Source organism: Frieseomelitta varia, unplaced genomic scaffold (assembly GCF_011392965.1).
Source record: "Frieseomelitta varia isolate USP_RPSP 00005682 unplaced genomic scaffold, Fvar_1.2 scaffold_428, whole genome shotgun sequence".
Taxonomy (NCBI): Eukaryota; Metazoa; Arthropoda; class Insecta; order Hymenoptera; family Apidae; genus Frieseomelitta; species Frieseomelitta varia.
The window spans coordinates 94,111-115,859 of NW_025110177.1; the positions used below are offsets into that span (position 1 = coordinate 94,111).

At 41.6% G+C, this 21,749-nt stretch overlaps 1 protein-coding gene across 2 annotated transcripts in view; it reads right to left on the reverse strand.

The window, feature by feature from the left end:
* The window catches only part of LOC122531959, an 89,927-nt gene that overhangs the window by 17,871 nt on the left and 50,307 nt on the right, over positions 1–21,749 (reverse strand). The window contains exon 2 of one of the 2 annotated variants that reach the window (XR_006307427.1): positions 89–792. The exons of the other annotated variant lie outside the window; for it this stretch is intronic. The gene's annotated coding sequence lies outside the window, so the exon portion shown is untranslated. Of the gene's footprint in view, positions 1–88; positions 793–21,749 lie in introns of those variants that run through there. 2 annotated transcript variants of the gene reach the window in all.

Sequence of the window (21,749 nt, forward strand, 5' to 3'; positions counted from 1 at the left end):
ACACTCCGATCCGAACGAAAAGTCCAGCTACGTACAAAAAAAAAAAAAAAAAAAAAAAAGAACGACACTTCAATTAAAAAATTAAATTCTAATTTCCACGTTTTTCTAAAAGAACAACGAACGAAACTCATTTATCCAACATTTCACAAAAATTCGTTCGCTACTAACGTAGGAACATCAGAGTCACAATGTGAGCCGTCTAAACTCTAATTGAACGTACTGCGACGATTATTCTTTGTAAGGGACGTTCGTTTTATACGCTTCACACGACGCAGCGTTCTCTTTTGTAGCGAGACGGGATCGAAGGTTTCATTGAATAGATCGTTTCAGCGAAAGAGCAGGGTGGATCGTGCGGTCGCGATTCAACAGGTGTTTCAAGCCTCGGTAATCGATCGTCTTGTCGACGACGCTTTACTTGCCTCTTTCTCTTTCTCTCTCTCTCTCTCTGCGTGTTCAGAGCAGGCTGAGCCTCTCGTAAAAAAAGCAGCGTGTAATGAATCGGCGGCCGATAATTAAAGCGACCGATCAAAAGGAATCGCTTTTCCAGCCGTGACATACCGGCGATTGGCCGGCAGGTGATTAAACGATCTCGTGTCACAAGATCCGTCGTGCTGTTCGTGCTCATCCACGATTTCTTCATCGGTACCGAATAACTGCTCGCGCGAAAAATTACACACGCCGGGTCACGCTTTGTGGTATTTCGCTGCTCCCTCTTTGGACATTAATCGGTGGCGAACAACGGTTTTAATGAGATTTCTCCTCGAGTTCGTCGGCGAGCACAGCGTGGAGTATCTGTGGAGAAGAAGCAAGGTAGAAAAATAGAAATCGCGGCGTTTCGATTCTTTAATTGCCACCTCGTGTGCGAGTGGCTCTTAAAATCGGTGTTCTGGCCGAACAGACAGACGGACCGTGGGATTTCCAAATAATTTCACGGTAACGTGGAGACGTTAATGAGCGATCGCTGAGAATGGAAACTGGGGGGTAGCGAGGTCGACGGAAGTTCACCTTCGAGTCGATATGACGATGGAACATGGATCTTTGAAGAGGCGCAAGTTGAAGTTTGATAAAACGCAACGATCCCAAGATCGATATGTTTATTATGTGACAAAAAAAAAAAAAAAAAAATGTTAAATAAATCCTAGGAATGTATTTTCGTAGCAAAAATAGGCAAAGAAGGATCGGATTAAAAAAATTTTACGAACCCTAATCATATCAAAAACAAGATTCGACTAACCTGTCAGAAACAAGATTTATCATCTAGAACCTATGAAAAATAATTTCTAGTAAAATTAAAATCTACTATCTGGAGGGAAAATCCCAACAAAAATAAAATTTATCATAAAGAAAATTCCAATAAGACTCGCTGCACAAATTCCAAAATTGACTAAATCCACTTGGTGGCCATCAACGACGAATTTACCAAATTATAACAGCAACCATATCCGTCCACTTGTTCCAACTAAACGATATCACGACCGTACATTGTTCGCCGACAGCCGAGCAGTTTAAAGAAAGATCGGGTTAAAAAAATTTTACGAACCCTAATCATGTCAAAAACAAAATTCGACTAACCTGAAACAAGATTCGACTAACCAGAAACAAGATTTATCATCTAGAACCTATGAAAAATAATTTCTAGTAAAATTAAAATCTACTATCTGGAGGGAAAATCCCAACAAAAATAAAATTTATCATAAAGAAAATTCCAATAGGACTCGCTGCACAAATTCCAAAATTGACTAAATCCACTTGGTCGCCATCAACGACAAATTTATCAAATCGCTCAAATTACAACAGTAACCATATCCGTCCACTTGTCCCAACTAAACGATATCACGAGCGTGCATTGTTCGCCGACAGCCGAGCAGCAAAAACGATCGGATCCACGCGATCGATCGCAGGGTAGAATCACGGAATGACGTTTACCTAGAAGCATGCGGAGAGCTGTCCGTCACGGTCCAGGGATCACAACCCTCGGCTCGCTCGCGCCAGCAAACTGAACCGAACCGAACCGAACCGAGCTGAACTCGGACTCGGACTTTGTCGAGCCGACGCGAGACAGGTGCGATCGAACACCCTCGTTTCAGCCTTTATCGCCGCTCCGTGCCACTGGAAACGATACACTCTATTCAGGTTGCCACCTGCGGACAAATCGCTGCCCTTTTCCATCGATTTCCTCTCTCTCCCTGCATCGTGAGCGACGCTTGAGAACCTGTTGAGACTCTCGTCTCTCTCTCTCTCGTTTCGAAAGAGGTGCTGCTCTCTCTCCTTTTTGCTCGCAGTCCGGTGAATTGCGACTTTGTTGCAGCGGGATGAGTCGAAGAATGAGCCGAGTACGTTCGTATAAAAATGTGTTTGTAGTTTGCGGCGAGGAAGATCGTTGACTGAGATGCTTCTTCACGTCTCGGGAGTTGGTTTCTTCCTGCCCCGGTGTTGTTTGCTGCGATCGATCAATTCGTTTCTTCTCACCTGTAATTCTTAAGCGGCACGGTCGGCTGGTTTGAATTCGGCGAAATTCTGCCGAAAATCGGTGTACTTGACGATTGGATGCTTGTTGGATCAGTGCAGCAATAAAAGTTAAATAAATACTTTAATAAATTTGGTAAAAAGTGAAGTTCAATAGTTGAGACTTCCTTTCTGACAGTTCAATTAGATCGATTGACTGGAATCGATAGTTGAAGTAATTTAATAAAACAGATCCCGATTGCAAAACAAGCTTCAGGATCTCGCGAGATAAAATCAACACTAGAACCACCAAGGACTAGAGCATAGAATTTTCATCAGTGATATTAAATTGAGAGAAATGGAAATACAATGGAATGCACGAACTTTTATTCATGTATTTTATAAAAAAAAAAAAAAATCATTTAAACCACTGTAAAAATACACTGTTTTGCATCTGTAATGTATCTAAAAAAAAAAATTATGAATCAGTCATTTTCATCGTTTCGGTAGTTCTAGCGCTAACGAACAAACGAGTGAACAGAAAAAACAAATAAACTGGAGATATAATTAAAAAGGAACAGAGGAGAATTCTCAATTAAGGAACAAAAACAAGAGATCGGCTTGTAAATTGCACGCGTGCTACTTCGATCGTTTGGCAACCGGACGACAAACGATCATGTTGGAAGATTGTGACATCGTCAACTCGAAAAATCCAACAGCCTCGTCACCGAACGGCTACACGAACGGTGAATTCTGTCACGACGACGATCTATCAGCAAGGATCGCGACAGAAGATATCATCACGAACGAATTATCGCAATAAATTTAGATAGGAATCGGAGGGGCTGATCGTGTCCCTCTCCCGTTTCAACTGACCGGGTTCAACCGGGGAACAACCAGATGAAATTTAGAACGAGCCGGTAGCCGGCACGCTTCTGAAAACGCCTCTACCTTTGCACCTGGACGCACCTGTCCATCGATAGGATCGTCGACGACGCGTGTCCCGCGATCCTCCGCGGGGGGAGAGCAATTTTACCGGACGTCGAAGGTATTTGTTCAGCGAGATGAGAGATATCGTCGCAGAATTCGATGATTTAGGCGAGCGGAAGTGGAGGATAGACGCGTCGGTGGCCGCCATTGTGTGGAGATTGCATGGAACACGTGTTATACGCCGACGTTGGTTTAGTTTTTGGTTCCGTTTCTAGAAACGTTTTTAGAGAACGAAAAGTTTTGGAAAGTTTTTTAAAACGGAGAATTTAATATCATAAAATGCGATATTTTACCATTTTGTAAATACGAAAATCGATAGCTTGTAATATTTGGAGAATAAAAGAGTGACAAATGATCGAAGTATAAAGATAATAATGTATAGTAAAATATTTAAAAAAAAAAAAGGTAAAATACACTGTAAAATGTGTAGTGAAATATGCAAAAAAGTCATCAATCTATCATAAAAATTACTAATGTAATCAATAGACTGTTATAAATACATATTATAGTAAATAAAGGTACTTTTAGAATAAAATATTCTATCTTCATTTTCCTCATCTTCCTTATTTTATCCTAATTTCCTTTCAATTGTAAAGATAATAGATCCAATTACAATTCAAAGTTAAAAAGCATAATTTTCAAACTCTTTTTTTTAAACTACATTTCGCACAATTTATCACTCAAATCTCACTGAAAAGAATGAACGAATTAAAGAACAAATAAAATAAATAAACGAGAAATAAAGAGCAGAATTGAATTGAATTAAATTAAATTTTTCCTTATATTGTCATCATTTTGATTCTCACAGATTCCTCTCCTCCCACTAACAAGATGATCGCCAGTGAATCTTCGTTGGCAATCAGCTCAAGCGTTAGATAATTTTCTTTCGACACGGCAATAACGTCGACGACTGAGAGCATTTCCCAGTACGATCTTGGTGGTGCGATTCTCGGTTGGTTTTGCATCGTTGTTTGCACCGTTTGTCGCGGTCAAACGCCCGTTAGAAAGAATTACAATTCGCCAAGATTCCCGCCGTGGGAGAGTCGTTCGATCTGGATCACCACGAGATGAATCGCTTCGGGTAAAGACGACTATGGCGGCGTGTACCATCGAGTTTGCAAGGTGTGTCACGGTCACCTGGCCAAGAAAGCGTTCAACGCTCGACGAAATCGATAAAAATAAAGTTTAAGACTTCACAGGCGAATTTTCAATCTTGCTCGATCGAGCTTAGTCGAGCAACGATACACTCATGATGATCACTGATTATGATTTTATTCGTGACCACATGATTCTTTGAATCTGTTAACTGGATGGTTTCCTAATTCCATCGTTAAAGAATAAGTGCTGCAAAAACATTTGTTTTTTATGGATTGTGTTGAATTACCTAAAGTGTAATAATATTTAAATGTTGTTTTATATCTCGTTATATATCATTTTAATTAATTATTATCCTTTTGCTTCTCTCAACGAATTCTGTGTGATTTATGTTACTTCTGCCTTTCATTTTATAATGTTATATTCCGGCATTTTAAGTTTAATTTCACTAGACTGTTACTGCCTTTTATTATAACCTCTACCGTTGTACCTTTTCACTGAATTTTCACATTGGATTGTCCTTCCATCTTTCATCACATTTTCTTAAATACACGTATCATAAAATTTCTACGTTCAATTATTTTCTCGTTCCGTCATCGCTACCTATCAATCTTCAAACCTAAACTTCGATAAAACTAACAACAGAGTGTTTAATAAAGAAAACAATCGGATAAGTTGCAATTTTTTTCGTTTCTGAAGGAAACATTTTCTCAAAATATTTCGCGTAAATCTCTCCTTCCTCTCTCTGTTACGAAATTTAAATAATAATAATAATTTCGCGTTTTCATTACAGATATTACTCAACCAATCAACGAAAGGACTAACCAGCATAGAAAAGAAAAAAAAAGGAAGATTCAAGTGACCGTATTGTTCGTCGAACAATTTTGGCTCGGTAGCTTCCGCCTGAAACGAAAGTAGGGTGATGCGTCTAACGGTGGGCCGAGAACAGAGAACCGAGGCGGCCGTGCACAATTTTCACTTCGTTACGGGAGTGAAATTCCTTTTGCATGCCGCGCGCCATTCCGCGGGGAATCGCGTGCAAACGGCCGCGATGCGACCCGATAAATTCGCTCGGGATGATTCGCGCGTGTGCGCTGCAACACCAGCGCACGCGAGTCTGCCCACCGGACGTAATTTCGCGTTGGAACGTCTTCGGACGCTAGCCTCTCCGTAAATAAATCCGATGAATCGAATCGCGCGCGCACTCGACAAATTTGAGAAGAGCCTGCTGAGCTCCTCCAAATTTTGTAGCAACAACAGTGAGCTGATCGCATAGCAGAGCGTTTTCTTTTCTGAAAAAAAAAAAAGAAGAAAAAAGGAAAAGAAAACGCTTTATCGTGCAATAAACTCTCTGTTCAGAAATTTAGAGATGACTTTGCAAGTTGCAAGAGAGAGTAAAATACTTTGTAGGATTGTACTGAGAGTACAATGTAGTGGAGAAAACAGAATTTTGGAATATCCCCCCCCCCATCCACCCAATCTTGATGGACTTCTTGCTTCTATCAACTGTTGAATCATGGAATTACGGAATTCCAAATCTAGATGGACTTTGCTTCTACCAATCAATTCCAAGAGTCATCAAATTAGAAAGTCTGACAAAGTCCATAAATTAAGATAGTTAGACAACGCTGTTTTGCCTTTGAAATAACTAGATTCAAACTCGAAGAAAACTGAACAGAGGATGCTCAAAAGATGGGAAGGCGAAGAAGAAGATCGAAGTATCTCAAAGAAGCCTTCTGCTTCAAAAAAAAAAACAAAGTATCAGCTCGATCGGAGAGCAAACTAGCAGCGACGATCAAAGTTCGCGACCTGGTCGGTGACCGTCTCGGCTGCGTAGGCTCTTCGGTGCCTGTGGTGGGGTCACTCTCGTGTCTCGTGTTCGTGGAGGGAGCTAAACGGGCCCGAGCCACGGACGGAGGGAGAAGGAACAGGGCCCGGAGGGGCCAGAGAGCAACGGCGAACACGGCCGCGGGTGATTACGTCGCCTGTCGGCGCGGAACTGTCTCCTCCTACCCGCGGCGCCCACCGTGCTCTCATTGGCCAAGCTCCCTGCCTTGCAAACGTATCTCTCTCTCTCTCTCTCTCTCTCTCTCTCTCTCTCTCTTTCTCTCTCTTTCTCTCTCCTTCCCCCTTTTTTTCCTCTCTTCTCTCCTCTCATTCGGGGCCCGATTCTCCGTCTCGCTTTTTCGATTCACGTCCCCCCATTTTTTTTTTTACCGTAGAATGAGCTGCCCCTCTCCTGATCGTCCGTTCTCTCTCCGTTTCTCCGAATCGAAGCTTTTTCTGCTTTCTTTCCCCGTTTCGTTCACCTTGGCTCCCTTTCGCCGCCGCCGCCGCCGCCGCCGCCATGGCCGCTTCCGCTTTCAGAGGCGAGAAATCCGCGAATGATGGCTCCGTTCCGATGGATCCGGTTCGACGCGTGAAAGAGACGAAAGACAGTTATTGAGAGGGATTTCGACACGTTTCTTTCATTTCGTCACTGAAACGTACCTGTTCGGGACGGTATATAGGGTTTCGTGATATTTCAGGTAGAAGTAGGTAAGAGTGAGACTCGAAGAAGAGGTTCGAGATTTAAACGTTGTGTGACCAATTACACAATGCACGCGTTTATCGTTTTATTCACTGATAGCTACTGTTTCACGCGATATACATTCAGTTACGTTTGAGAGAAGATTTTAGAGAATGGTGGAAGAAAGAAACGTAAAGGAGCGACTCGAAAACGATCGATGATATTATACGAAGGCGCACACGTGTGCTTGTTTACGTTGTTTTCTTTATCGTCTCCTGCAACACCCAGGATCGGTGTCCACTATGAATATAGCCGGGGGCGAGAAGCTATCAAGTGTTTGGACAGTTGAGAGGAGAGGCAGGTTGTTAAGAGGCTAACAACGTCTTCACGTTTGACACTTTTAACCGGCAGGAAACATGCAAATTGCTCGTTACTCAAAATTTAATCCGCTAGCGAGACGACTTGTGTGTTTCCTCTCACAATTACTTGTAACAAGAAGATAAAACTTATTACAGCTGAGCTACAAAATTAGTTTCACGATTATCAAATGCCTACTAAGATTCTAAAATTGTGAAAATTTTTTTAGTTTGAATATCGGAAAGCCTCGTTAAATTTCGGGGATAACGGTGCAACTTATTTCGTAATGATTCTATTATTTGTATTGTAATATCATTTAATACAAAATAATAGATCAATGGAATTAGAGTCAAATTTTGCAATACTGAATTGATTAATTCGTATCTAAACAATAATTATGCAGTGCAACGAGTTTCTAAACAATATTTCCCGAACCTTTAATGTAATTAAATTATCTAATCCCCATTTTCAGTAATTAGTAATTAGTAATTTCCTCCCAACTTCCTTAAAGTTACTCTCTGTGTCACAAAACGATCGCGAGATTCCTTGAAACTTTGGATCTCAGTAATCGCGATCCAACAAGATAATTCTCGCAACGCATCTGCAATTGTTTAACGAACAATTCAACCAATTAGTATCAACAAACTCCACGAACCGTTCTCTCAATTCGTTTCCTACTCTTATTATTCCCTCAACATTCTAAAGTCCCGCCTAACCTATAATCATGAAATGTAACGAGCTCTTAAAAAGAATATTTCCTGAAACTTGAGCAGCCCGTTTTGCCGGACGGTTAATTAAAAATTCTGGAATGTCGAATAAATTTCACGCAGCTGCCAACGAACGTCAGAACCTTCCTCAACTTCCTCTTGCTGCTCTCCTCCATATCGTTCGTTCGTTTGAACTCGAGGAGAATCGATCGGGATGCGTAATTTTCCCGAAAGTTACTTTTTCTTTTTACATTATCAGTATTGGATAAACATTGGACATGATTCGGCTGCGTAAAAGGTGACGATGAACGCGTTGAAAGGATAAATAACGTACCGTCGGATCAAAGAGTGAAACAAGACAACTTTCTTCTAACTTTTAAGCGTGAATTTGTTCGTGGATTGGATTCTTCGTCACTTTGCAAGGAATTTTTTTCTTAGTGAACACAGATTGAAACTTATTTAAAGAAGTTTCTGTAGTTTTAATTGTTGGCTCGTGATATTTAATTCTACAACGATCCTCGAATTTCTTCCTACATTTCTACATTCAGTTTAACAAAGGAAAAAGATTCCTAATGTTTTCGAAAGGCTTGATTGAAGAATATAATGCACGTCGACAAGAATTTTGTATTTTGTTTAAATTTTAGAGAAATAGCGAACGTAAGAAAGAACGTAGTAGGCTTCGTCGAATCTCTCGCGGTTTCAAATTCGAAACGTGCAAAGACAGAAAGTTTCATATTTCTTCTATATTAATATCAAACCACAAAATTCAAGTTCCGATCGTTTGGATTCGTTCTCATTAAAAATTGGCAGAAACATACACACCTATTAAAACTTTTTGGTGTTTGTTTAAAAAAGAGCAGATCTTCTGTGTCAGATGCGAGATGATAGTTATTCGCAGCGTGATAGATCTCAGTTGTGTCCAAACAATGTGTTTAACACTGGACGACACGGTTTTTCCACTACTTTCTCCGTTCAACCACGGAAGCCACAAAAAGGAGATAATGGAGCCTAATCGATTCAATTCCAGTTGGCAGGAAATTGTTTTCTCATTGGTCTGATCACACTGCATCGCGTGGCTCAGTGATTTCGTAGCGAAACTGTTATTCTACGCTCTGAATTCACCGATCTTCTCATCGATACTTTCTCGTCGTCGCTGTGCTTATTTATCGGTGGCCATGGTTCGATACTCAGTCTCGTCGACAGAGAGTATAACACCGCTTTGTTCGCAGTTAAAGATGTAAATCTTCAAAAAACATTTCAATTCCAACGATCAATACTTAGGTTCGAAGATTGCGCGCTCTTGAGAGACTGTCTCGCGTAAGAGACAATCACTGTCAAATCTTTTATCACGAATCTTGAACAATTATTTTGCCTCAGTACAAAATTATATTTTGATAATATAACACAACACGGTTAATGCGGCGGCTGTTTTAACGGAGCATCTTCAACGTCAATAAAATATATATATATATATATATATATATATATAATAATGTATTATTCGCTAGTGAGATTACTCGATTTTAACCTTCAACGTCAATAAAAAAAAATATATATATATACTTATGCATCTTCAACGTCAATAAAAAAATATATATATATATTATTCGCTAGTGAGATTACTCGATTTTAACCTAATAAAAATTACTTCCACCAGAATTACTCGATTTTACTTGAAACGAAAATCTCAATACTACCAAAAGTCTCAATTAAACTCTGTCGTTCATCGTCGATTTACGAGCTACCGATTATCGAGAACTAGCCGCATTAACGCCGTGAAACAGGCGTAATTAATAAAACTCGGAGAGAGAGAGATCCGCGAGATAAGAGTTCTCGCGAGCAGGCTAGACGATAATGAATTCGCGTGGTAAGGAGACTGCAAAAGGAGAGAAAAGGGGGGAGGAAGAACGCGAGAGGAAGAACGAAGAGATAAAGCAAGGAAAAAAGGGGGAGGAAGAGGGGGGGGGGGAAGGGGGAAACGCGTGTAGTTGGATACGCGGGTCTCTGAAAGACATTACCTACCCTACGTCCGGCAGTAGGGCTGAAAGAAAGAAACAGGGGAAAAAAGAGAGAAAAGAGAGAAAGAAGGAAAGGCGCACCTGCTGGCGGTGCTACATTTGCTGACCTACGATTACATCGACATTTGCTCGGGGAATCGTTTTCCCGGCCAGATATCCATCTAACCGGCTCGCTCTTAGCCAGCGACGATCCATTTTCAGCTAATCTGCGATCGAGAATTTTCACGTAATTCGACACCGCTTCGCGCGGCTATATCACGTTGTGAGCAACGTGAATATCAGACATCTTGGTCGCTGGTTAAGTTGCGCCGGTTAGAATGGCGGCCTGCCTCCGCCAGAGATTCTAGTTCGAAGGACTAACTCGAACGTTGGTGGTTTTGGGGAGTTTTGAAACGAAACGATGGCAGGTTCGAGAGTAGGTTCTGCATGTATTATTGAATTAAAATTAAGCGTGAGGTTGGTGTAACTTTTTCTTTTTCTTTTTTTTTACAAACGGAGCACTTCGAAAAAGCTCGAGCTAAAATTAGATTCCGGATGTGAAGTTGAAACTTTTAAGTTTGCCTCTTTCAAGTTCCTCGATGATCATCCTGCTGTGAAAGTTTTAACAACCGTTTTGTCTTTTGCAGTTCGATTCAATGTTTCATTTCAAGTGATTTATGCTCGAAAAGCTACTTGCGAGATCTGTTTCTGCTTCAAATGAATTTTTGCACTTTTATAACAAAAAATTATATTATAATAATATATTATATTATTAGAATATAATAATAAGTAATATATTATATTTTAATAATAGTTATACTAGTTATATTATATTTTATATTAATATATTAATAAATTATATTAATATATTAATATATTATATTTTAATAATAGTTATACTCGTTTATAACACAGAGAGATATTTTGCGTATTTAAAATCCTCATTGATTCTTCACTAACTGGTGAACTTCTAATAAAGTGAATAACCACGCACAGTTACGTTTCTGTCTCAATAAAAATCCATATTAATTACATCAAAAGTGCATGCATGTCTGTAATCCGCTTTGACAGATTTGGTAGTGTCAAAGACACTACCAAAAAAAAAAAAGTCACGAAACTAAATTACTTTTCGTTCTTATCACATCTAATCACCAATTCGAGAAGCTATAATTTCGTTCTAACTATCCAATCCTATTCACATCGACGCGTCGAAACATCCGCTCCATTCGCAAACGAAACGGCCTGCTTTCACTCCACAGAGGTTCTTCCATTTTCTATTTTCTGTTCCACGAACACGACGTACCACTGCTTGCCACTCCGCGTAATTGACATTCACGGGGCACATCATCTACCGGCCATCACGCCCCATCACGAGCCGAGGGAACGATTCTCTTATCTCTAACTGAGACGGCAACAATCAGAATCCGCACTCACGGGGATTTTTCATTTTTCTATCTGGCTGAGCACTTCATTTACACTATCAACCGGCCAATTGGCACGTTCAGGGGCGAAACAACACGTTACACACCCCTGCGAGCAGCAGCTCTCATCGAGCGTGATGCTTTTATCTCGTCCAGTTGCAGGACCCCTCATCCTCTCAGGTGGCAATTCACTCGTTCACATCTCGCGCCCCCCGGCCGTTTATTTCGATCCTCCAGACTATAAACGATATCTTTATACTTGTACTACCGAGCCACTGGAATTATCTCCGTCCCGCGAATTATCCCCGTGTTCCGATGCTTAATAGCCGCGTCCGACTGCCTAATTTGCTGCACGGCGTCGATCCGATCCATTACCGACCGAGTACGAGGCGATCCACGGGCTTGTCGGGAATCGGATAGCCCGTGATCGAGAAGATATCGCCGGTTTGTTGGTGGGTATTGATTAATTGCGATGCCAGAGACTGGTGGAACTTCTTCTTCGTTTCTGGTCACTGAGGACTTTGCTTTCGGCATCCAGTGTACAATAAATTAGAGTATAGAGTATATTCGAAAGTATTATAAACGTGCTTCGAAGATAGATTTGATCTGACGATATTAAATATCATCGAAATCATTTCGACCGGTTTTCCTAGATTTAATGAGATATTTTAAAGAACGTCAATCAACCAAGATCACCGTGGCGGTCAACGTATTGATAAACGCACAGAACGTTAATATATAGAATTTGCACAGATTTGCAACATTTCTGCAAAGATTTTGTCAACAGTCTATTGACAAAATTCGTGCTTTTAATTTGGAAATTGCGAGGATTCTCGACACAATTCTCGACACAATTTTATAGTTCTACAATTCTACACAAATAGACGATAGATACTAAAATCCTGCTTAGCCTCTTGCGCTGGAATGACGTGCCACGCACATCGAGAACTTTTTGTCCAAAAATTGCAATATTTTCTCAGTTTTAAGTATATTTAAGTATAGTAAACAATAGACAAACGCATAATAAATTTATCATTTCTCAATAATTTCTATCCAATCATATCGTACCGACGTGTTGAAGAAGAAAGCGACGAATTATTGTAATGCGGTGTTGGTCACTCGTTATGGTCCGCAATCAGTTGCCAGCGCAAGTGGTTAAGCGGCTTCTAATTTCTACGAATGACCGCTTATCGCGATGAAGAGAGAGAGAGAGAGAGAGAGAGAGAGAGAGAGAGAGAGAGAGAGAGAGAGAGGACTCGGGGCGACAAGAAAAGGCCGCGGCTACCGGAATTGCGTGGAACGAGCTGGCGACGTGATCGTGACGAAAAGGGACGAAAAGGGCCCCGCCCATGGCCGGGGCCCAACTCGTTACAAGGCGTCAGGTGTCTGGGACCGTTGACGCGGCCGTTACTATCCATCCCCGTAATAATGCATGCCGTTAATAAGAGCGCACACCGGCGAATGAGAAACGTGCGTGTCTTGCAAGGAGCCCTTCGGTATCGGAGCCATGTGCGCTCACCTTCGCGAACGGTGAAGGGCGTTTAACGGTCGAACGTGTCTCGATATTCCACGGCGAACACCAGCTGATCCTCCCCACGATACTTTTCGACCATGTGTTTCCCGCGCTTCTTTCCACCCCCGGAAATTCTACACTCCTTTCTCTTCTTTCCCTTCTTTTTTTTTTCTTTTTCCTTTCGTGTAATTTCGTGCAAGTTGGCGGATGGGAGGGTCTATTAACCACTTGCCCTGGCAACTGATTGCGGACCATAACGAGTGACCAAACCGTAGACAATAATTCGTCGCTCTCTTCTCCTTTTGAACTCGAAATTATCGAGAAGGAATAAATTTCTTATATGTTTCGCCTAGGTTGTGCTTAAATATACTTGAAACTGAGAAAATATTGCAATTTTGGGACAAAAAGTTCTCGACGTGCGTGGCACATTATTCAAGCGCAAGGTGTTAAAGGTTAGAGGTTAAGTCAGGTTATATTAGGTTATTTATAATTTGATTGAACTTTGGACAGAAACTCAAAGGTGTCCAACAGTTTTGTCAGACAGCGTCTAAAATATTTTATACTTTTGGAAACAGTTTGCTTCGTTAAGGGAGCAAGAGCGCAGGACACGAACGTCTAATAAATCTATACTGCGACATACAAAACATCTAAGTTACAGACAATTCCAAAAAATTCTTCGTTTACGTTGCGCAACATTTCTGAACGCCGCCGCACAAACACTATTTACCTCTACGTTCCTCTCCGTTAAAATGCCACGCAGCGCTAAATCGAACAGACGGATAGACTAACCGTACATCGCTGAAATTTCTACAATCAATCAACATTAACAGCGATCAACGATTTCACCGGAGGTCGGGTTCAACAATCTCCGATGGTCATCAATTTCTTCACGCCATTCGGCAAATAGGTTCGACGGCTAGTGAAAAAGCCATTAGAGCGGCGGAGCAGGGCAGAAGAACACGGTTGAGAGCGGAGGTTGGCATTAACGCCAAGACCAATCGTCTATTCCAGGATATTGCAGGGTCGAACGAGTGTGGAAACGCGAGGGAACGTTGCACCTTAACGCCGGCACCACCAGCCAAGGTGGAGGAACAGGTGCCACAGCTGTTTCAGCAAGTGCAACGAACACCGAGTGGATGATAGAACGCGCCGCGCCGCTATTAGAAGCTGTTGCAAACGGGCTGGCGCTGGCCTGAACGAAAGGGGTGCATAACTATCCACCATCGAGAAGGTGTTGCGAGTATATACGCGTTCTTTTTTTTTTTTTTTTTTACCCCGGGACGACCGTTGAACCAGCCGGACAGGATACGCGCGCTCGACTTTTCATCTGGTACATACATATACACGCGCGCATCGTTAAATAGCCGGCTTTAACATTCTACGGGCCTGCCGGATCGGAGTTTTGGGGCCAAAACGAGGCCAATGTTTCCGTGAATATGTTAAGAGTTAATTGCGCCGGCTTTTCCCGAAAGATTCGTTGCACGACGTTCCAGATATATACAGGGTGTTTCGTAACTTGTGGGACCCACTTCGGGAGCTGATTGTACGCCTAAAAATAATGAAAAAAAGTCATANGAATTTTCTGTTTTAATTACTTTTACAAAAGATGCTCGAAATGACCACGTTGCATTTGAAGACAAGCCTGCACGCGTCTTGCCATTGATCTGATTACTCTCTCTATCGTTCCTGGTGTTTCTCGAATTTGTCGCAAGCCTTGCTCTATTCTATTTCGTAGTATTTCAGCATGTTCAATCGATGTTGCGTATACAATAGATTTTAAACGTCTCCACAAATGAAAATCTAATGGATTCAAAGCCGGGGAACGAGCAGGCCATGCAATAGGACCTCCACGACCAATCCATTTATTTGCAAAGTGTTGATTTAAAAATTGTCTAGCCACTCGGCTAAAATGCGGCGGAGCTCCATCATGCATAAACCGCATACCAAGTCTAATATCGACTGAAACTTCCTCCAATATTTCGTGTAAACGCGTGCTCAAAAAAATCAACGTACTTTGCGCCTGTTTGTTTCCCATCAGGAAAAAAAGGTCCAATTAAAAATTTATCAATTATTCCTGCCCATACGTTTAAACTAAACTGGTGAGGTGGTAAACTTGAAGTGTGAGTTTTCTTCATGATTATTATGAAAATTGATACCATCCCTGGTAAAACTAGCTTACTAGAGTTTGCTCTGTTTATAAAATTCATTATATCTCATAAACGAAGACAGATAAGACTTTTTTTCATTATTTTTAGGCGTACAATCAGCTCCCGAAGTGGGTCCCACAAGTTACGAAACACCCTGTATATTCCGCAACGCTGCATTTATGGAAAATATGTTCTTCAAGAACGTAATTCACGCGACAGCTCTTTTTTTTCTTTCGTTTTCGTAGACAACGTTCTGCGGGACGGAGATTTCGCGTACTTTCGATGCGGTTTGCGTGTACGTAGATTGAGAGCTACTCTTTTTTAAAGGATATTCATATTTAAAAAGTATTTTGTCACGCTACGAATATTTATGGAATATTTTCTTTATGTTGGGTGGAAAATTTTCTCGCGTAAACGTAACTCAAATCTCTCGTCTTCCACGTGATTGCGAAATTCAGGATATTCGTTTTTCGTTACGAATATTTGTGGAATATTTTCTATTATATTTATATTCTGGGAAATATTCTGCGCGAGAAAATTTTCTTTTAGCAGATTTCTTACATCTTCTGCCGTGATTTTGGAGCGTGGTATTGAAAGCTTTCTTTTCCTTGGCGTTCGAGTTTCTTCGTAGCTCGGTCTCCTGTCTTTATTAAAGAAGATTTAATTATACCCTTTCTTTATATAATTTGATTCCATTAAACAAGTGTTTTCTTTCTGAAAATTAACCTCTCTTTATAATATCGCGTCACAGTCTAATTGCAACACGAATTATAATTACCAGTCAAAGATAGATTGTATGAATAATATATATACTTTAGTTAAAAGTTCGAAATTAAAAGATATATATATATATATATATATCGTGTTTTAATATTCATTAGCTGACAAAGTGTTACAATAAAATATAGTTGTTAAGTTGAAACATTTGTTTTCGTTTTATAAAACAAAGATTATAAAATTATCTCGATAATTTTACCCAAGAAAATATAAACAAAACAAATCCTTCTTTCAATTTAATCTTTCAAAGTATTTTAAAAAATTTCTCTTCCTCTTAAAACGAGAGCAAGATTGAAGTGCAAAAATTCAAAGGATGTTCATAGGTCAGAAAAAATTGATGTTGGCGACACGAAGAGGCGAATTTGAATTTGCGATAATTAATTAGAACGTACGACGAATCCCGCAGACTGTTCCGAAAATTAAGATGTTTTATTCGCGTGTCTCGTGTACGAAGAAGAAACGAGACTGGGATCGTAGAATGATCCCAGGGATCGAATTGCCACTGGTCATGTTCTGGCGCGTCGCAGAAATTTTCTACAAAAATTCAATGGCCTTCCGTTCGATCCGTTTCACACGCCCACGCGCTTCGTCAGGCCCAATGGGCCGAGCGCGTTGATTTACTAGCCAGGAATTATAGTATAGGAAAGAGAGACGCGAGCGACTTTGGCCAAAGTCCAATTTAAATTGAGAAGGGAGGGAAGTTTTGTTCTGTGCATCGAGCGTGGTTCCGCTTGGTTCCGCCCATAACGGTGACGATGTGAAAAACTCCGAGTGGACCTCCGGATCCACGTCGAATTTCGGACGTGAGCGTCTTCTTACATGAACTTGGAATGGTCAAATATTCGCGTTCTTCCTATCCTCGGTAACATTCCACACATATTTTTTATCATTTTTACGTATAAAGTGTACATTTTTCTATATGAGGAATATTTTATTCCATTAATTTTATTCGATCATTGGTCTTTAAATCTGAAGTATTAAATTCGATTCTATTCACTGATCACAGAATATTCTTGTAATGTGTATATATGTATATAATATCTTCTTTAATTCAATGACTTCTATATATGCTTGCAACACATCATCACAACCCAATTCAACTCTCCAAAATCTATACTAGTCTTGCAACTAATCCTTGTCGTTGATACTCTCAAATGAATGATTTTCAATGAATGAATCAATTTCAAGACAGATGTACAAAAGATAAAAATAAATATGAGATCAATTATCCTATTTCATCTCAGTATCACCAGATCAATTCCAACCCACTACGAGAGTGAATCAACAAGCACATCGAGTATTGTCGAAGGAAAAAAAAGAAAAAAAGAAACTAGGACAATCCTTCATTTTACCCTTTAATCATATTCCAACCTGGCGTCGGTGGACTAACTTTAAATCGTCAGAAAACAGGAGAATCCTTGCAACTAATCCTTGTCGTTGACACTCCCAAATGAATGATTTTCAATGAATGATTTTCAATGAATGAATCAATTTCAAGAGGGATGTACAGACGATTAAAATAAATATGAGCTCAATTATCCTATTTCATCTCAGTATCACCAGATCAATTCCAATCCACTACGAGAGTGAATCAACAAGCCCAACCTATCGAGTATTGTCAAAGAAAAGAAAAAAAGAAAAAAAGAAACTAGGACAATCCTCCATTTTATTCTTTAATCATATTCCAACGTGGCGTCGCTGGACTAACTTTAAATCGTCAGAAAACAGGAGAATCCTTCAGTTTGTCCTTCAGCCACCCTCACCTTTGCTGGCATCGCGAAACCTGGCTCCAAAGCGTCCACCAAACAGCTCTCGGGAATAGAACTATAGCTCTCGACACCTCGCGCGGCAACGTGTGGGGGCGTTGTGGTACGAGCGTCCACCAAAGGACTTTAAGAAAGTTACAAGAGAGGGGCCCGTTTTCATCATTACCTCTCCCCTCTCACTCTCTTTCTCTCTCTATCATTCCACCACCAGTGTGTGTGTCCCCCTCGACTATCCTATCGTTCTCTCTCTCTTTGTTCCACACAATCCCCCGTCGCGGTGGAGCTGTTTCCCTGTCGGTGCCTAGTGATATCGGCGGCGGCGGCGAGGTCGGCGGTAGAAGGGAAGGCAGAGAGACAGGTAAGCCTCGATGCGTTCCCCGTTCTCGCGGAGGCATACGGCGAACGAAGCCAGCCGGTCGCCAGGGGGAAAGAGAACAAGAGAGCAAGAGAGCAAGAGAGCGAGGCAGCAGAGCCGACGTCCAAGTGGAGGGAGGCCGGTGAAGCGGAGGTGAAGCGCGACCGGCCCTCTCTACTCCAGGGGCCCAGGCTAGTCCAGTCCGGGACAGCACGCCTCCTGCTGCACGCTCCACGAGGTAGAACGGCGAACGTAGACACGAACACGTAGGACGTAAGCGCGGGACCAGGCGACCCGATCTCCTCTCTGCTACCACGCTGGCTGCTCGTCCTCGCGCTTCACCCAGGATAACCACGTCATTCCGGATCGTTTGCCATCATCTGGCACCTTCTTATTAAATCTCGAGTAAATCTAGATGACGCAAGTCTGGAAGGACGAAAGGAGCGGGAAACTCTTTTTTGAAACAACCTCGTCGAGCAGAGCCTGCGTTCGTGGTTCGACATGATTCGTGAATCTCGTTCGGGCACGCCGATCTGTGGACTGTTGTTGTGAAACGCGGGTTTCGAGTTCGAGTCCGAGGATACGACACGACACGACACGACACGACACGACACGACAAGATACGATACGATACGATACGTTATTTGGTTATATCCGGAGAAGAGTACATCCGAGACACTCTGTCTGTCTCTGTGTCAGCTGTTGGCGCCGTTTGCCGGCCGAAGAGCCGCGACAGGAATCTGTCAGTGGATTTTATCACCATCCCCAACGATTGGCGATCGTCGCCGAACGCTTCCTCTTCTTCCAACCACCAACCGCCCCCACCCCGTGTGCTGACATCACACGCGTCCAGCCACGCGATCACCGGGGCCAGCGATCCGGAAGGTTTCGCGCAACGGTGACCAACGAGCCGGTCACTCTTAATGAACACCTGATCCACGGTGATTGAACATCTCTCTGTTTGGATGCGTTTCGCCGAGCTTCGTCACCGGCGCCTCGTTCCTCGTCGACGTTCCTATCCGACCGATACCGAGTCGAACGAATGCCGAATTTCGTTCAACTTCATCTCTCGATGAAATCAACTGATCATCCGTGAATCGTCGAAAGAGAACAATTCGAGGATCTGGGGGAAGATTTTGCAGAAAGACGAGCAATAACATATTCCGCGGATGAAGTTGTACATTGCTTAGACGAAGAGGAAGAGTTGAATGGTTCGATCGACGGTGCGTTCGTTTCGTTCGTTCGAAACTCGAGCGTGAACGATTTAACGAGAAACTTGGCTGATCGTTGACGAGAGGAGGAGATCGTGTTCTCTGTGGCCGAGGGTTCTCTGTGCGGGTATGACAGACGACTGTGCACGGTGCGACGGGCGGCGCGAACGGTGAAGTGTTGCCGCGGTGTTTCAGTGAATACTCAGAGACTTCGACGCGCGGTCAGAAGATAACCGAGGGATACAGGCAGACGGCGAACACGACCACGACGACGAAGCGATTCGAATTCGGGTGAGTTTCTCAGTCGTTGTCTCCTCCTGTGAGAAATGTTTTCGCTTTGGGGCACGCTGTTGGTTGCTCGCTGTTCGAGCAAATTCTCTTCGTATCGATTGATCTTTCTGAGAAATTTCTTCAGACGAACATTACGGAATAGTTTGTTAAGTTTAAGAGATTATGGGAACTGGACCAAGTTTCTTTACAAAAGTAGAGCCTCTTTTATGGAAATCAATTTAGAGATTAATTAAAGGATAGAATTTCTTCCCTTTGATTGAACTTTCTGATAAGTTTTGAGATTTGAAGTATCTTTGATAAACGTTCACAGTGGTAAATATAAAATTAAATCGTACATATTTTGATAGCAGATGATTGTTAGTTCAATATTAAGATTCTAATTCTGATCATATTCGAACGCTCAGACAATTTTTCAATCCAACAACAAGATTAGATTTAGAATTTTTTCTAGAATATTTTACAGCCATTTGCAATGTAATAGCGCAAATAAATTATTCTAGAGTTTAAAGGACAGTTTAACGTAGAAATTTCAGAGAGTATTAAAGGCAGGAATGCAATATATCTGCCTGCGTAAGAATACGCGGAATGGGGCAACGATAGCTGCATGCACGCAATTCACACGCATAAACGGGCACACACAGGCCAGCACACTCTATGTTTACATTCGACAATTATAGACTGTTCGCCTACGTAATAATGATAGATCTGTCGACGCGGTTAATGACTGACGAGCTTCGACAAGCGGCGGGGACGAGATCTTCGAGAAACAGACACTTAAAACGAAATTCAAACGATCATCGACGTGATTGAAAACTTCAGCCGAGATCAACTAAAATTAACTAATGTTTGAGTATGAAGTTTAACCACGAAGATGAGAGTGTCAGGTCAGAAACAGAATTGAAGGAGTTTCGTATCGCAGCGTGAAATTAAATTCATTTTCGATTCGACGTACAGTTGTCAACAGAAGCTGCAAGCTTGTATCACAAGAACGAAAAAGAAAAAAAAAAAAAAAGAAAGAAAAGCCTTGTTAAGACGTTTTTCTTAATCTTGATTGGATTTATAAATTTTCAGACGCGAGCTTCTCTTTTCGTTTCACTGTTATCTCGACAGTCGGATATTCAGCGCGGCAAATAAGTATCAAGACAACGTTTCTGAGCGCCATAAACGATCCTGTTCCGCGAGAGAACGCAGGCCTGCTGAATTGTAACCCAAAACACACGCGCTTCTGTTTTCAATCTCTTGGATCTTTCCTTGGGACGGAAAGTCTTCGATTTGAAAAAATTCTGTCACTGAAATTACTGACAACAAAATTATTGAACAAAAACAATAATGTGGTCAGTGGTGAACTTCTGGTTCCAATGCGTTGGACGTTTCTACTTGTTTGTCTCCGAATTAAACTTCTCTTGCCAAAGTTGAACAGTCAACGATAAACGCGCAATTCTGTTTCAATCTTCAGGTTCAAATTGCTGATGTTATTAGAGGGAACCAGAAATAAAACAATTTCTTTCTTTAATACACAAAGTCTCTATTACATCTATATAAAATGAATTATATATATATATATTTATGAATTAATATGGTAAAAATGGACACGAAATCATCGTTCCGTCAGTTTATCAGGCGCAATTACAAACACAGTTTCAAAAACCCTGCCGGGAACTTGTTATCGTCTCGATATTAATTTTTCACCTTGGAAACAAATCACGAAGCCGTTCAACTTTCCAAAACGGAATTTTCATCGCGCGACGGCCTCCGGCGCCGGTTTACTCTTCGACCACGGCCAGAGAATCGTTCTCCGATGAAATTACACGAAACAAAATTAATCAGACTGCGCGCGCGAGCTTTTCGCCCGACGACAGCCATACCGGATTCAATTTACCGAGTGTGCGGTATACACACTGGCCTCTAACGATTCTCTCCAATCGTCGATTTATCAAATGAATATTCATGTAACTAGGCGCAGAGTACGTGCTTGCAAGAAACTCTTACCGATCGGCTCCTCGGTAACATCCTCGATTTCCTGCATCCTCTCTGGTCGATTATATCTCGCCCCGTCGTCGAAAATTCGCCACAGAGATAGATAACGATCGTGGCGATTCCGGTGAAATTCGTTTCTAATTGCCACCTTCTTTTTTTTTTAAGTCAGAACTTACGGTTTTCGAGACAAC